This window comes from Rhododendron vialii, chromosome 11a, assembly GCF_030253575.1.
Source record: "Rhododendron vialii isolate Sample 1 chromosome 11a, ASM3025357v1".
Classification (NCBI taxonomy): Eukaryota; Viridiplantae; Streptophyta; class Magnoliopsida; order Ericales; family Ericaceae; genus Rhododendron; species Rhododendron vialii.
The window spans coordinates 1,172,501-1,190,000 of record NC_080567.1 but is presented as its reverse complement, the minus strand read 5'-3'; the positions used below and the strand labels follow the sequence as shown (position 1 = coordinate 1,190,000).

At 45.3% G+C, this 17,500-nt stretch overlaps 1 long non-coding RNA gene across 2 annotated transcripts in view; it reads right to left on the bottom strand.

Annotated features, from left to right (window-relative positions):
• Positions 1–12,385: 12,385 nt before the first annotated feature.
• The window catches only part of LOC131308088 (uncharacterized), a 7,392-nt gene continuing 2,277 nt past the window's right edge, over positions 12,386–17,500 (bottom strand). The window contains exons 1-3 of one of the 2 annotated variants that reach the window (XR_009194286.1): positions 14,449–14,570; positions 13,237–13,348; positions 12,386–12,662 (exon numbers count right to left, since the gene is read on the bottom strand). This is a non-coding gene — a long non-coding RNA (uncharacterized LOC131308088). Of the gene's footprint in view, positions 12,663–13,236; positions 13,349–14,448; positions 14,571–17,442 lie in introns of those variants that run through there. The other variant, XR_009194285.1, reaches the window with a different exon arrangement.

Below are 17,500 nucleotides of genomic sequence, written 5' to 3'. Positions count from 1 at the left end.
CATACTTATAAAACAAGTCAGCAGCAACATCAGCGGGACATTTATGTGGCGCAGGGATAAAAACAGCATACTTAGAGAAACGATCAACAACAACCATAATTGAACGCATACCATCAACTTTCGGCAACCCAGAAATGAAGTCCATAGAGATACAAACCCAAGGCTTCTCTGGAATGGATAAGGGCTGCAACAAGCCTGCCTCTTTCCTTCGCTCCGTCTTATCCTGTTGGCAAACCAAACAGGTTTTGACATAGGCTTCCACGTCGTCCTCCATCTTTGGCCAATAATAAGAGCGCGACAACAAAGCCAACATGCGCTGCCTTCCCGGATGGCCAGCCCACTGTGGATCGTGGGTTTCTCTAAGCAACTCTTGCCTCAAGCCCCCAAGAACAGGGACATATAATCTGTCTCCTTTGGCATGGAGCAGATTGTCTTCCAACCAATACCTGCGAACAGTTCCGTCTTTGACCTGTTGTGCCAGCTTTTGATACTCAGAATCATTTCCAGCATTTACCCGGATCCTGTCCACAAAGCCTGATGCAACTTGAGAGATAGCAGCAATGTACCCCAGCACTTCCTTGCGGCTTAAAGCATCGGCAACCTGGTTATGCCGACCAGGTTTGTGCTTCCACTCAAAATCATACTCTTCAAGGTATTCTTGCCAGCGAGCCTGCCTTGGCGATAATTTCTTCTGCACTTTGAAGAAAGTATTCGCCACATTGTCCGTCAATACCAAGAATTTCGTACCCAGCAAGTAAACTCGCCAGGTTTGAAGGCAATGTACCACAGCCGTCATTTCCTTCTCATGAGCGGAATATCTCTTCTCTGCATCATTAAGCTTCCGGCTTTCAAAGGCAACAGGATGGCCCTCTTGCACGAGTACCCCGCCAATTGCTTTGTCTGAGGCATCCGTGTGCACTTCGAAAGGCAACTCAAAGTCGGGCAGCCGCAGCACCGGCTCGCTTGCCACAGCAACCTTGAGCTTTTCAAAGGCCTCTTGGCAGCCAGCTTCCCACTGCCAAGTCTGATCTTTCTTCAACAACTCTGTCAAAGGGGCCGCCATCTTTGAATAGTTGTGGATGAACTTCCTGTAATAGTTAGCTAATCCAAGAAAAGATCGTAATTCCGACACTTTGGTAGGCGGCGGCCAGTCCAAAATGGCCTGAACCTTCCGTCTATCCATTTTTACATGGCCTTTGCTAATTACATGCCCGAGGAATTTGATTTCCTGTTGGGCGAACTCACACTTCTCCATTTTTACATACAATTCGTGCTTCCTAAGCCTGGACAGCACGTCACTAAGATGGGACAAATGGTCCTCCAAGGACTCACTATAGATAACAATGTCATCTAAGTACACAACTACAAAATCATCGACACAATCATAGAAAACATCGTTCATCAAGTTACAAAACGTCGCAGGAGCATTCGTAAGACCAAATGGCATAACTAAAAATTCAAAAGAACCATACCGAGTTACGCATGTGGTCTTTGCCTCATCCCCTTCTGCCACACGGACTTGCCAATAGCCCGATCTGAGATCCAACTTCGTGAAATAGGAGGCTTTGCATAGCCGATCAAAGAGATCGGTCACCAACGGGACTGGATACTTGTTCTTCACTGTAACCTTGTTTAGTGCCCGATAGTCAACACACATCCGTAATGAACCATCCTGCTTCTTTTGGAACAGAACCGGGGCACCGTAAGGAGCCTTTGAGGGTTGAACCAAGCCAGCATCAAGCAGTTCCGTTAACTGCTTCCTCAATTCCGCAAGCTCTAACGGAGACATCCGATAAGGGGCCTTAGCCGGAGGCTTAGCGCCTGGAAGTAACTCAATCTTATGATCCGTAGCCCGCCGAGGAGGGAGAGACTTAGGCAATTCTGGAGGCATCACATCAGCAAAACCCTTTAGCAAGATTGCCACCTCGTCCGGGACTTCAACCTTCACGTCTGGTTTAATCTCAACCAGTGCTGCAAGGTAAGTCATTTCACCCTTCTTCAGCCCATTCTGTACTTGTATTGCCGACAGCCAACCACCCGTATCTTCTCTTGCCCGCTTGGCCTTTTCTGCCTTGGAACACCGGGGCACAAAGCAAGGTTGTTTCTCATCAGCAATAAATATCCCACCGAGATGTGGCATCAAAGCCACTTTAGCAGCCACAAAGAAATCATTCCCAAGAATAAGTTCAAAGTCATCAAGTGGGACCACCATCAAGTCCACCCGCCCGTTCCAGTCACCAACCTTCATTTGAACATCACTGGTTGATCCGTGCACAGTTTGTGCAGTGGAATTGACCGTCTTAATCCGACTGGAACTTTTGACAACTTTAAGGCCGAGCGAATTTACCAACTGTTCTGAAACGAAATTGTGTGTGGCTCCTGTATCGACCATTGCCAACACATCAGTATTACAAAGCGACACTTTAACGTACATCAAACCTGATCTCTGCGAGGCCGGGGCCTTGTCTGCATGAATAACATTCAGTAACTGCAACGGGTTGACTCGAACATGACCATCCGAGTCAGAATCTGCCCCCTTGGCTTCATCAACGCAAATAGCATTCAGCTTCTCACGTTTTGGGCAATCCTTTGCCCGATGTGGCCCGCTACAAATAAAGCAACCAGAATTGGAATTCCCCTTGTCCTGCGATTTATTGTCACCCGTCGGCTTCGACTTCTGGGGCTTCTCCCATTTCTTTGAACCAGACTTCTTTTCACCATCCTTCTTGTTCTTAGTTTTCGATTTCGAACCGCTAGATTCAGAAGCATTGGATTTACCCATCAGTTTGAAGTCGGCCAAGCCGTCGGCAGCAGCAACAGCCATCGGCAAGTCTTTGATTCCCAACCTTCGAAGCTCCAACTGAGCCCAACTCTGCAGACCCGACATAAAGTTGAACAGCTTGTCCTCTTCCGACATGTTCTTGATGTCAAGCATCAACGAACTAAATTCCTTCACATAATCTCGCACCGTACCAGTGTGCTTCAATCGTTTCAGCGACTCCCTTGCAAGCCATGAAGAATTGCAAGGCAAGAACTGATCCTTCAATTCCTTCTTTAGGGACTCCCACGTCTCAATCTTTGGACGGACATCATCCTCAGATCGAGTTCTCCACCAGAGCTTAGCGTCTCCAGCGAGATACATAGTAGTTATCGTCACCCGATCTCCCACTGGAACACGAGCAGCAGAGAAGTACTGCTCCATATCCCAGAGGAAGTTCTCTAACTCTTTGGCATTTCGGGCACCACCGAAAGCCTTTGGTTCAGGAACTTTCATGCTAACACGAGCATCGAAACTTTCGGGGCGGCCAAGAAAGGCCCTCTTTACCACCAGCAATTCCGACTCCAAGTTGGAAACTCTTTCCTTCATGACATCCGAGAGTTTGGTCATATCATTCAACACTTCTGTAAACCTGGTTTCCGTCTGAGCAACGTGTGCTTCGTGTTCGGTTTTCTGAGATTGAACCGAAGCCAACACAACTTCCAATCGATCAACCAAGGTAACGCCCTCATCAGAATCATCAATACCCACGAGATCTTCCAACTGTTTAACACGTTCCCGAACTGCATCCAGAGCCGCATTCGCAGCCATAACTCCAACCTGGCTCTGATACCAACTGTCACGGGGGCTGAATTTCGCCTAAAGATTCTGCCCGTGATGGCACCAAGTTTCCCAGCAAGACTTGGTCTCAGCCCACAGTAAAACGCACACACACGAGTTTGAATGAAGTCTAGCACGCACACCGTTTACAGGAACCCGTTCCCAACCTTTTATTGCACCGACAATACAAGGAAAACACTTAGAGTACTAGACAGAACATCCCCCTGCCTTAGACTCGAAAATGCAGTGCCTTTATAAGGCTACAATCAATAAAACGTGGCCACTAAGTGAAATGGGATCATGGGGTGACCCCATGATCTGCAGTTGACACCCCCAACTGCCCTAGGGTTGTGCTGGCACAGCCACAAGCTGCCAGCACATAGGAAAATAAAACTGCCTGGCAATAACTGCTACTAACTGCCCGATTCTGCTGGGGACACCTGTCCCTGCCTGCCAGCAACATGTGCAGAATGTAGTAACCGTCAATAACCGTTTTGCCCGAGCCAACTCAAGTCTGCCTGGCCAATTTCGTGATCCAACCCAGTTCCAAATACTTAGCCGTTTTCTGATTGCATTGTCCCACAAGCTAGCTTCCCGTTTAGCATCCATGCCCCAATGATCATCGGGCTATCACTTGCATCCCAGCTGCCACTTGCCTAACGGACTAGTGCCGACACCAACCGACACCATCGGGTCACCTTGAAAGGACATGCCTGCCTCATGCCTTAGTTTCCACCGGTTGGCTAGGGTGCAAGGTTCCACCACTAGCCAAGCTTAGCAAGCCTTGGAAATCAAGGTGCTAACAGTAGGCCACTATCCTACCATCGAAAGTTGATAGGGCAGAAATTTGAATGATGCGTCGCCGGCACGAAGGCCGTGCGATCCGCCGAGTTATCATGAATCATCAGAGCAACAGGCAAAGCCCGCGTTGACCTTTTATCTAATAAATGCATCCCTTCCAGAAGTCGGGGTTTGTTGCACGTATTAGCTCTAGAATTACTACGGTTATCCGAGTAGAAGATACCATCAAACAAACTATAACTGATTTAATGAGCCATTCGCAGTTTCACAGTCTGAATTAGTTCATACTTACACATGCATGGCTTAATCTTTGAGACAAGCATATGACTACTGGCAGGATCAACCAGGTAGCATTCCTTTTGCGACGCTGGCACCTCCCATGCCCATTGAACAAATCAAAGAGGCAAGGGCGAGCACAGCAATCATCCGCAACAAGCGACGAACGCTTTTTGGGTAAATAACAATCGCAAGATGTATACCCACATAAGTTTCAGCATCCGAGAATACGAGTCGCAACTATTGGCCATGATGACCGCACAATGAATGCGCAATTTGCATGAAACACGAGCAGCACTTTGAGGCTCACCTCCACCAAAGGTGGTGCAAAGAGAGAAGAGGGACTTTTACGATCCAATTCCATCGCATTGGGTATGTGACACAGGAACCCATGATTTCACAAGGAGCATTTACTTCTCATGCATATTATTGAAGAGCACTGTACGAGATGGACTTCACTGCACAAGCAAAGAAATATCCAATCCCGACAAAATCAACTACAACCCACACGCCATTACGTACACTATGCACCCACTACTCCGACCAATTGCACCTCAAAGGACAAACTTGCCCTACGAAAAGCAAAGAGCCAAGAGTAGCAAGCCAAGCACCGTTTAGCATGAATTCACAAGGGACACAACATTAGGCAAGAATTTATACAAACGCAACAAGCTTACCCCTGGCGCAAGGGTGGGACTGCCCCCAAGGGATTCACACCAATTCATCATCGAGGAACTTTACCAAAGGGACGGTGCCATAGCCAATGGAGAACCATAAACCGGCGCTCGCCGCCTAAGCGACAAGCTTCTCCCCCAACAAGGAGGCAACACCTGGGCTACGCAACGTGGCATTAGGAATCAAAGACCATTAGCCAATTTCGCTTTTCCGTGCGGGGACACCAATGCGTCAACGGGACTGTGCCATAGCCGAAGGATATCCATCAGCCGGCGCTCACCGCCAAGGCGACGAGCTTACCTCTCAGCAAGGAGGCATCCCCCGAAAGGGACACCAATGCATCATGGAGGAAGATTACCGAAGGGACATTGCCGTAACCAATTGAAGAGATCAATCGGCCGGCGCTAGTCACCCATCTCATTGAAATAGACGACGAGCTTACCTCTCAACAAGAAGGCATCCCCCAAAGGGAACACCAATGCTTCATCGAGGAAGAATTTTCGAGCAGCAACAAGCTTACCTCTCCGCAAGGGTGGGGCTTCCCCGAAGGGTTACAACACCAATGCATCATCGAGGAAGCTTTCCGACAGGACATTGCCATAGCCAATGTAGGACCACCAGCCAGCGCATGACGCCTAAACGACATGCTTACCCCTCAGCAAGAAGGCATTGCCTAAATGAACACCAATGCATTGTCGAGGAAGAATTTTTAAAACATAACTTTGCTTACCCCTCAGCGTGTAGGCAATCATCGAAGGAAACGCCAATGCGTCATCAAGGAAGATTTTTGCAAATTCATTTTTTGATTTTTTGATGAACAATGAATTTAGAAAACATTTGGCTTCACATAAAAGCGTCAATGAACTTACCTCTCCGCAACGGTGTCCTTGCCCCTAAGGGTTTCAACACCAATGCATCATTAAGATAGCTTTTTCGAAGGGACAGGGCCGTTGCCAATGGATATCCATCAGCCGGCGCTCACCGCCAAGGCGACGAGCTTACATCTCAGCAAGGAGGCATCCCCCAAAAGGGACACCAATGCATCATGGAGGAAAATTACCCAAGGGACAGTGCCATAGCCAATGGAGAACCATCAACCGGCGCTCACCGCCTAAGCGACAAGCTTCTCCCTCAACAAGGAGGCAACCCCTGGGCTATGCAACGTGGCATTAGGAATCAAAGACCATTAGCCAGTTTCGCTTTTCCGTGCGGGGACACCAATGCGTCATCGGGATTGTGCCATAGCCAACGGATATCCATTAGCCGGCGCTCACCGCCAAGGCAACGAGCTTACCTCTCAGCAAGGAGGCATCCCCCGAAAGGGACACCAATGCATCATGGAGGAAAATTACCCAAGGGACAGTGCCATAGCCAATGGAGAACCATCAACCGGCGCTCGCCGCCAAAGCGACAAGCTTCTCCCTCAACAAGGAGGCAACCCTTGGGCTACGCAACGTGGCATTAGGAATCAAAGACCATTAGCCAATTTCACTTTTCCGTGCGGGGACACCAATGCGTCATCGGGATTGTGCCATAGCCAACGGATATCCATCAGCCGGCGCTCACCGCCAAGGCGACGAGCTTACCTCTCAGCAAGGAGGCATCCCCCGAAAGGGACACCAATGCATCATGGAGGAAGATTACCGAAGGGACATTGCCGTAGCCAATTGAAGAGATCAATCGGCCGGCGCTCGCCACCCATCTCATTGAAATAGACGACGAGCTTACCTCTCAACAAGAAGGCATCCCCCAAAGGGAACACCAATGCATCATCGAGGAAGAATTTTCGAGCAGCAACGAGCTTACCTCTCCGCAAGGGTGGGGCTTCCCCGAAGGGTTACAACACCAATGCATCATCAAGGAAGCTTTCCGACGGGACATTGCCATAGCCAATGTAGGACCACCGGCCAGCGCATGACGCCTAAACGACATGCTTACCCCTCAGCAAGAAGGCATTCCCTAAATGAACACCAATGCATCGTCGAGGAAGAATTTTTAAAACATATTTTTTCTTACCCCTCAGCATGTAGGCAATCACCGAAGGACACGCCAATGCGTCATCAAGGAAGATTTTTGCAAATTCATTTTTTGATTTTATGATGAACAATGAATTTAGAAAACATTTTGGCTTCACATAAAAGCATCAACAAACTTACCTCTCCGCAACAGTGTCCCCGCCCCTAAGGGTTTCAACACCAATGCATCATTAAGATAGTTTTTTCGAAGGGACAGGGCCGTTGCCAATGGATGAGATCCATCGAGCTTGTGCCATAGCAAATGGATATCCATCAGCCGGCGCTCACCGCCAAGGCGACGAGCTTACCTCTCAGGAAGGAGGCATCCCCCGAAAGGGACACCAATGCATCATGGAGGAAAATTACACAAGGGACAGTGCCATAGCCAATGGAGAACCATCAACCGGCGTTCGCCGCCTAAGCGATAAGCTTCTCCCTCGACATGGAGGCAACCCCTGGTCTACGCAACGTGGCATTAGGAATCAAAGACCATTAGCCAGTTTCGCTTTTCCGTGCGGGGACACCAATGCGTCATCGGGACTGTGCCATAGCCAACGGACATCCATCAGCCGGCGCTCACCGCCAAGGCAACGAGCTTACCTGTCAGCAAGGAGGCATCCCCCGAAAGGGACACCAATGCATCATGGAGGAAAATTACCCAAGGGACAGTGCCATAGCCAACGGAGAACCATCAACCGGCGCTCGTCGCCTAAGCAACAAGCTTCTCCCTCGACATGGAGGCAACCCCTGGGCTACGCAACGTGGCATTAGGAATCAAAGACCATTAGCCAGTTTCGCTTTTTCGTGCGGGGACACCAATGCGTCATCGGGACTGTGCCATAGCCAACGGATATCCATCAGCCGGCGCTCACCGCCAAGGCGACGAGCTTACCTCTCAGCAAGGAGGCATCCCCAGAAAGGGACACCAATGCATCATGGAGGAAAATTACCCAAGGGACAGTGCCATAGCCAATGGAGAACCATCAACCGGCGCTCGCCGCCTAAGCAACAAGCTTCTCCCTCGACATGGAGGCAACCCCTGGGCTACGCAACGTGGCATTAGGAATCAAAGACCATTAGCCAGTTTCGCTTTTCCGTGCGGGGACACCAATGCGTCATCGGGACTGTGCCATAGCCAACGGATATCCATCAGCCGGCGCTCACCGCCAAGGCGACGAGCTTACCTCTCAGCAAGGAGGCATCCCCAGAAAGGGACACCAATGCATCATGGAGGAAAATAACCCAAGGGACAGTGCCATAGCCAATGGAGAACCATCAACCGGCGCTCGCCGCCTAAGCGACAAGCTTCTCCCTCAACATGGAGGCAACCCCTGGGCTACGCAACGTGGCATTAGGAATCAAAGACCATTAGCCAGTTACGCCTTTCCGTGCGGGAGACCAATGCATCATCGGGACTGTGCCATAGCCAACAGGTATCCGTTAGCCGGCGCTCACCACCAAGGTAGCAAGCTTACCTCTCAGCAAGGAGGCATCCCCCGATGGGAACACCAATGCATCATGGAGGATATGAGTCTGCAAGCATTCCCAACGGGACTCGGAAGCATGAGCATTTGAGACCAAACGGCCATGGAGTTCTAGTTTCTGCCCGATAGTGTCATTGTTCGCTCTGCCATTCCTTGGCTAGGCCTTGCCTTTACACGGGCATTTTTTTCTAGCGTTACCAACGGGTTATCTCATTACGGGTTTCTGTGGCCAAACCGCCAACATTTGCCCGATAGAGTCATGCTTTGCCCCACGGGACGGGTAAAAATAACATTTTGCCTCCGGGGTATTTCGGTCTTTTTTCCGAGCATTACCCACGTGTAGTGCTTCCAGGGGTAACCAAGGCCAAATGGCCAAGAATTGCCCGATAGAGTCCTGCTCTGCTCGATAGAGCTGTGCATTGCCTTGCGGGACGACTTAAAATAGCATTTCGATTCAGGGGCATTTCGGTCTTTTTTCCGTGCATTACCGACGGGTAGTGTTTTCTCGAGTAACCGAGGCCAAATGGCCAAGATTTGCCCGGGTGGTCTCGATAGCAACGTGCCTTGGCACCCGGCATCGGGTGGCCTCGGCTTCCCCAAGGGAGGGACACCACCCCCCCCTATAGTACTAAAATTAGCCTTTGCCCTTGTGGCAGGAAGGAACATCAATGTGTCCGAACTGAAGCAATAGGGGTTTTTTTGAGCATCACAACTTTTTTTCATAAACTTTGAATTGGGACATCTTCACAAAAATATGAAGCAACTCCTCCAAAAAATTCAGAATTTTTTGCCAAAAGGATAATTTTATATTAATTAAACAAAAAATAAATAGATAAAAATCATAAAAAATACAAAAAAATACAAAAAAAGTAAGAAAAAATCACGAAAAATTATAAACAAGCTACACAATAATTATGTAAATATATTGGGTTGAAAAATGAGGCATCTATAATAGAAAATGTTTAAATTAAGACTTAAAAACGTCTAAAAATAAAAATTAAAAAAGATTTAAAACTAACATTGCGAAAGTCCCAAAAGATGGCGACTAAACAAGAGTTTTTGGGGCGTTTCGACAAGAACATATTGGTGCTTGCATTGATTTGCCCGGCGACAAGCTACTTTTTAGCCGGTACCCAGCAAATTTTTAGCCGTTACCCAGCAACTTTTTAGCCGTTACCCAGCAACTTGCTTGCCGTTGCCTAGCAACTTCTTAGCCGTTACCCAGCGTTACCCGACATCTTGGTTTTTGTTGCCGATACCCAGCATTACCCGACAGCTTGGTTGCCATCACCCAGCAACTTTTTAGCCGATAGCCAGCATTACCCGACAGCTTGGTTGCCGTTACCCAGCAACATTTTAGCCGATACCCAGCAACTTTTTAGCCGATACCCAGCATTACCCGACAGCTTGGTTGCCGTTACCCAGCAACATTTTAGCCGATACCCAGCAACTTTTTAGCCGTTACCCGGTGAGCCAACTTGCCATGCCTTGGCTAGAACAGTCAACTGTTGTTGCCTACATTCATGTGCGATTCCCGATGCCTTGTCTAGACCGTCGTCTTGGCATACGCCCAAGTGTTTGCCCAAGTGTTTCCCAAGTGTTTCCAAGTGTCCAAGTTCCAAAGTGCCTAAGTGCCGTGCCGTGCCGCGCGCGCGCGCGTGGGTCTTTGATATAAGAATATTTAGAAAAAAAATTCTAAACATGCTATATATCAAAGACCCAAGCGGGCGGGCGCGTCACGGGGTGGCACTATGGCATTATGGCATTGGAGACACATGGAAACACTTGGACGGCTAGGCGGTGGACGATAACGACTGCTACAGCCTAGCCCAAACGGCAAAGAAAATCTAGTTTCGCCTTTGCCGAACCCGGTTATATTAGCATGCCGTTTCAAGGGCCTTTCGGTGCTCTTTCCGAGCATAACTAATGGATCGGGTTCTCTTGAGAAAGCGAGGCAACGAGGCAGAGGAAATCCAGTTTTTGCTCGATAGAGTCGCGTCTCGGCTAAAAGAGCATGCCGTTTCATGAGAATTTCGGCCTTTTCTTCCAAGCATTACCGACGGGATGTGATTCGAGGGGTATCCGAGGCCAAACGGCCAGCAACTGCCCGATAGAGTCCTGCTCTGCCCGATAGAGCCGTGCTTTGCCTTTCGGGACGGGCTTAAAATAGCATTTCGATTCAGGGGCATTTCGCTCTTTTTTCTGGGCATTACCGACGGGCAGTGTTTTCTCGAGTAACCGAGGCCAAATGGCCAAGAATTGCCCGGGTGGTGTCGATAGCAACGTGCCTTGGCACCCGGCGTCGGGTGGCCTCGGCTTCCCCAAGGGAGGGACACCACCCCCCCCTATAGTAGTAAAATTAGCCTTTGCCCTTGTGGCAGGAAGGAACATCAACGTGTCCGAACTGAAGCAATGGGGTTTTTTTTGAGCATCACAACTTTTTTTCATGAACTTTGAATTGGGACATCTTCACAAAAATATGGAGCACCTCCACAAAAAAATTCAGAATTTTTTGCCCAAAGGATAATTTTATATTAATTAAACAAAAAATAAATAGATAAAAATCATAAAAAATACAAAAAAATACAAAAAAAGTAAGAAAAAATCACGAAAAATTATAAACAAGCTACACAATAGTTATGTAAATATATTGGGTCGAAAAATGAGGCATCTATAATAGAAAATGTTTAAATTAAGACTTAAAAACGTCTAAAAATAAAAATTAAAAAAGATTTAAAACTAACATTGCGAAAGTCCCAAAAGATGGCGACTAAACAAGAGTTTTTGGGGCATTTCGACAAGAACATATTGGTGCTTGCATTGATTTGCCCGGCGACAAGCTACTTTTTAGCCGTTACCCAGCAACTTGCTTGCCGTTGCCTAGCAACTTCTTAGCCGTTACCCAGCAATCTTTTAGCCGATAGCCAGCATTACCCGACAATCTGGTTGCCGTTACTCAACAACTTCTTAGCCGTTACCCAGCAACTTGGTTGCCGTTACCCAGCAACTTTTTAGCCGACACCCGGCGTTACCCGACAACCTGGTTGCCGTTACCCAGCAACTTTTTGGCCGATACCAAGCGTTACCCGACATCTTGGTTGCCATTTCCCAGCAACTTGGGTGCCGTTACCCAGCAACTTTTTAGCCGATACCCAGCCTTACCCGACAACTTGGTTGCCGTTATCCAGCAACTTTTTAGCCGTTACCCAGCAACTTGGGAGCCAACCCTTGTTATGGCTTTGCCTTGGCCACGCCTTGTTTTGGCATGCCGTGAGTCATGCCTTGGCCACCCTTGGTCTTGGCATGTCGTGAGCAATGCATTGCCTTGCCCGGTGACAAGCAATCGGCTTGCCATATGCCTTTGCCTTAATTGCTTTGCCGTGAGCAATGCCTTGGCCACCCTTGGTCTTGGCATGCCCGGAGCAATGCCTTCTGTCACGCCCCGCCCCGCAAACGGCACCCAATGTGGGCCCGAGTCGACGCGACCACGTGACATTCCACACCAAAACCGAACCACACCTCACAACCTGTCAGAATAACACCCAGCGGAAGACTTATCACCTTAACATAAAAATGAGTCGACGTATCGACCAACCAACCACGATCTCGCACAACTAAACAACAATATAGTTTTACAATACTTTAAAAATTTTACACTTTAATACATCCACCAACGACTTATTTATAACTTACATAAATCAACTTTTTAGTTTACTACCTACAACCAACTCGTTCATCCACATCATCTAATGCTAGCCCAAACACTTCTCAACACGATGACCGGTAGTGGACCCACTCTACGCAACCTGCTACCTGGCAGACCAAAAAGGAAAGCCAGAGTGTGTGAGATATAGAAATGCTCAACAAAATATAGCAACAACCGAATAAATAACAACCAAAATATAAATTCTCAACATATCTGAGATACTCAAATGTACATAACAGATATAATCACCACATCCTCCAATTACAACATAACAGTAATATCCAACAGCTAAAAGATAATCTCAACTTGTCAACAGTTTATCGAAAAATTAAGAGCAACACCGGGCACATAGCCAATAATTTAAGGCATAAAGCCTTTTGGCATTAAGCCAATCACCGGGCACACAGCCAATAGTTTAAGGCATAAAGCCATATGGCATAAAGCCAATCACCGGGCACACAGCCAATAGTTTAAGGCATAAAGCCTTTTGGCATAAAGCCAATCACCGGGCACTAAGCCAACAATCAAGTTCAATTCAATATAGAACAACATATATGAATCAAACACTCACATATCATAAGCTAAACAACAATAGCATGATATACACTCACCATTACAGCAATATCTCATTAAAGATAACCATATCGAAAGCTTACTACGATTAGCAAGTTATACACTCACCACCACAGCAACATTTTATTGGGAAGAACCATATCAGACACACTCACCTTGTATCGATCGAGGTACGCCAAACTTACAGTTTCGGAATCTCTCCAATTGATCGGCTTGTTACCTAACCACAAGCTAACCATATCAGTTTATTGAACGCTTAAACGTCAAAACTACCTCCTAACAATACTCTATAATACCAACAATAGATTAACAATACTTAACGCATACTAACATGTCTATCTCAAAGGTTTAGATGTGTCCCTAAACAAGCGTAACACTCAAACACCACATAACCCCTACATTTGGTTTGAAATCTATGACCAGCCTGTCGTATTCTGCTTATAACTTCTTATAGGGTTAAAACCAGATTATGAAACCACCACCATTAGAAAGTACACCTCCGGTACATGAATTTTGATATAAAATTTGTCCTAAACAGAGTTTGAATGACCAGGATACGCTCAAATGAAGTTACATATCTAAAGCAGAATTCACAGTTTTCAGCAGAACAGTCTGCGATCGAAAGCTCATTAAAAATCACATACTCAATATTTTCCAATAATTCCAACACCAAAACATCACCAATTGATCCATGTTTAAGACTCATGAGAACCCATGTCCACCCAGCATGCTTAATCTTGAGGAATTTCATGACGAACACAAGCCAAAAGCTGTCCAGAATTTCAGAAGTACCAAAACCTGAACTTTAATTCAAAAACTGCTATAATCTAGAAAGAACCACGACACAACCCATACATATTCAGAAAGATATACGAGTCTAGTTTCGGAATCAAGAAACGGTGCGTAAAACCGATACCCGAGCAAGAAGTTATGCCCGTTTTTCCAACACGTGTCTGTGCTGTCTGCACAGACGCGAATCAGACACCAGTTCAGTCCACGAATTTTGTAGGCCAAACCACTTCGAGTTATTTTCTGAAAATTTAACACGATGCAATAGACTCACAGATGAACCTTCAGGATTTTTTTCAAGAATTTATAAGATTTCTAGGTACCTTGAATAAATTCGTCAAAAATAGAACAGTTTCAATTTGGTTCAACACAGTTATGCATATTCATATCATACCCCGAATTTTCTGAAATTAAACCCAATTCCAACCTCAAAAACCCTTCTCCCATGAATTCAATTCACCTCTAACTAGATGCCAGGTAGGGAATTGAACAACAAAATCATAAATTCAAGTAAAGAAGATCATGAATTACCTTACAAAGTTTCCAATTCAACCTAGCTCTCACTTCCCCTTTCTCTTCTCCTTCTTCCACCGGCTGATCTCTCTCTCTCTCTCTCTCTCTCTCTCTCTCTCTCACACGTTGGAACCTCTCCTGATGGGTTTTCTTTCTTTTCTTTTGTTTTAAAAGGAAACACACACACACCACCTCACACAAACACACGGCACACATGCACCACTCTAATAAAAAAAATCGCACTTTAGTCCTTTAGGTTATTAAATATAACATTTAAGCACCTCAATTAAAAAGGACGTTACACCCTCCCCCTCTTAGGAAATTTCGTCCCCGAAATTAGAACCACCAACCTCACACTAGCGACAACCAAACTATAAGTTTACCCAAACAGTCTTGTCCCATGACCAATTCCAGCAGCACAATCATCATAAATTGCTAACTACACAACTTCATAACACCTTGATATGTGCAGCACCTTTCAAAAGATAATGCATACGGACAAAACCTCAAACCAGCCACTTTTTCAAATACACTGTTGTAATCCACTCTCATTCACCTTCATCTCCAACCAAATCTCTCATTTGTTAACTATGTCTTTATCACACAAAACATATAGGAAAATAACACCCTTATGATTCATATTTTCAAAACTTCTTTGTTTCACATCAACTTTCAACAAAAATAATTATATGAGTCTCGCAGGTACTAACATAATACCAATTCGTCCTCTAAAAAAAAAAAAAAAAACCTGTGGCCCTCAACTCTCATCACGGTACCAAATTCCTAAACCACCATGACCACCACATCAACACACATTCTCAATACATGAGTATTACCTTTAAAAAAGTAATTTTAACCTCGTATTATCAACCAGCACATTATCGCAGCTTGTTTTACCAACAAACATCAATCTCAAAACAACATTATATGTGTATTATATAATCATACTCCACTAACCATTTTATCACTTAGGTACACCAAAACAATCACATCTATCCCACACAAACAAAACCTCAAGAAATTTGTATATACTACTGGTATACAATCTAACCCAACACATATTAATACTAATCGACAACCCACTTAACTTACTAACCATCAACCCATCACAAAACCTATTGCCACAGTAGCCTAATTATCACTTAAGATTTCTCCTCTAATCTCAGCAACCATTTGTGCTTCATTTAACCCATTTTCTCCATGCACTCCCTCATAGACCCCAACATCATCCACCCTAACATTTCAAACGCCTAATTGTACCATATCACTTGTCTTACCATCCTCTAGATGGATCTAGATGAATCCATTACTCCATCAGAATCAAAAATCCCAACTCTATTCCATATCCCACTGTCAACTCTATACCATCTCCGAATTCTGTTTCAGAAACCCGAACTCAGTTTTGTTGTAACGTGTCCCTTCAAAACAAGGTTAGTCCACAACATATATATCATTGATGGCATGCGAATATGACAATATGTAAGATGTATCATGATTTGATAGGCACGTTGCCTATTTCATCACAACACCACTGACACTCCAGTCGACTGGACTGACTCTGACACGAAGCCACAATGCATGATCATGTTATCAAATCAAACAATAAATAAAACTTATACCTGTCCCATTCTCTCAGAATGGTTTCCAAGATCACCTGCAATCTGTTTCAATTTCACTTCCGCAAAGTTAACCCATTTCTCATCTGATCCTTGCAACGGTTTATAGACATTGCCCACTTTCTCAACACTATTCAATCACAGTCAAATTTGTACCTCTCTATCTTGCACCATTCAAACCCCACTAAACAAATTACAGCCTAAAAACAGCTCCCTCTTTGTAATACCAACCATTCACAATTACCATTTGTATCTGCTCCTATTTTCCAACTAATTTCCGTCACCCAGAACGTGACTCTCAATCCCTTCCAAACTCACTACTCTGACCATTAGGCAACCATTTCACCCATTAACACTACATCCGACGACTATCTCACCAACCTTTTAACACTCATTCGTATAGGTAATAAGATATCGAATAATACTCACCTACACTTATCACCTGATAGACAACCAAAACAATACACTTGTTCACATAGAACCAATATAACCATCTTCACATAACTATAAATCATTATTCTTTCCATCTACATTTATCAACTTATATCACATACACCCACCACATGTATCCACATATTCAATACCTTACATGTCACTTAAGAACACATAATCAACTGCAAATAGTACATAGATACACATCACTACTTATTCAAATTCCTATAAGTAACATTATAACGTTACCAAATACACCCAAATCAAGGCAACACAAAATCGCCATCTGTAAGATTCTCAACTTCCACCTTATTTGATCCTTTTAACTAAATGAAAGTATGTACAACCCCACATCATTTCCTTAGGCACTATGCCCAAAAACATTACTACATTAGATGTGTACATACCCACAATTCCTTCTTCTTTTTTTTTTAGAAAGTTCAATGTTCTCCACACTCGCTCAACTCATTTCAAAAGTTTTCAACTTTCATAACAGTTAATACTTCACACACAACGGGTAAATAACAACCATATCAAACCTTGTATCTAGTACTACATATATCTTTATATGTGTGTCACCTCCTTCGCGTGCACATACTAGACACGTACCCAACCACACATCAATGAAGCAATATAGCTTCCAAAGATTCACACCCCCCTTTTTTTTTTTTAAGATCTCCTCAAATTCACCACAAAACCTACAACTTTAATGCTAATATTTCAAATTCAAATTAGCCCTCACTAGTCTGTAAACCCAACTTTCAAGAGTCTCCTCACCAGTAACCTACACTATAGCAAGGTTGACACACCACATAACAATACAACCTTCTCACTACAACATAAATTGCATTTTACAAAACATATAATTACTCTAACTGCACCTTAAGCATTAATAACAAAGTGATTAAGTTTAACCACACATCTACTGTTACTTACACCCGACGTCATTCAATATTGAAAATACCTATCACCATATCCAGCAAAGCCTGGGCTCCTTGACATGCATTAGCACATACTCTCCA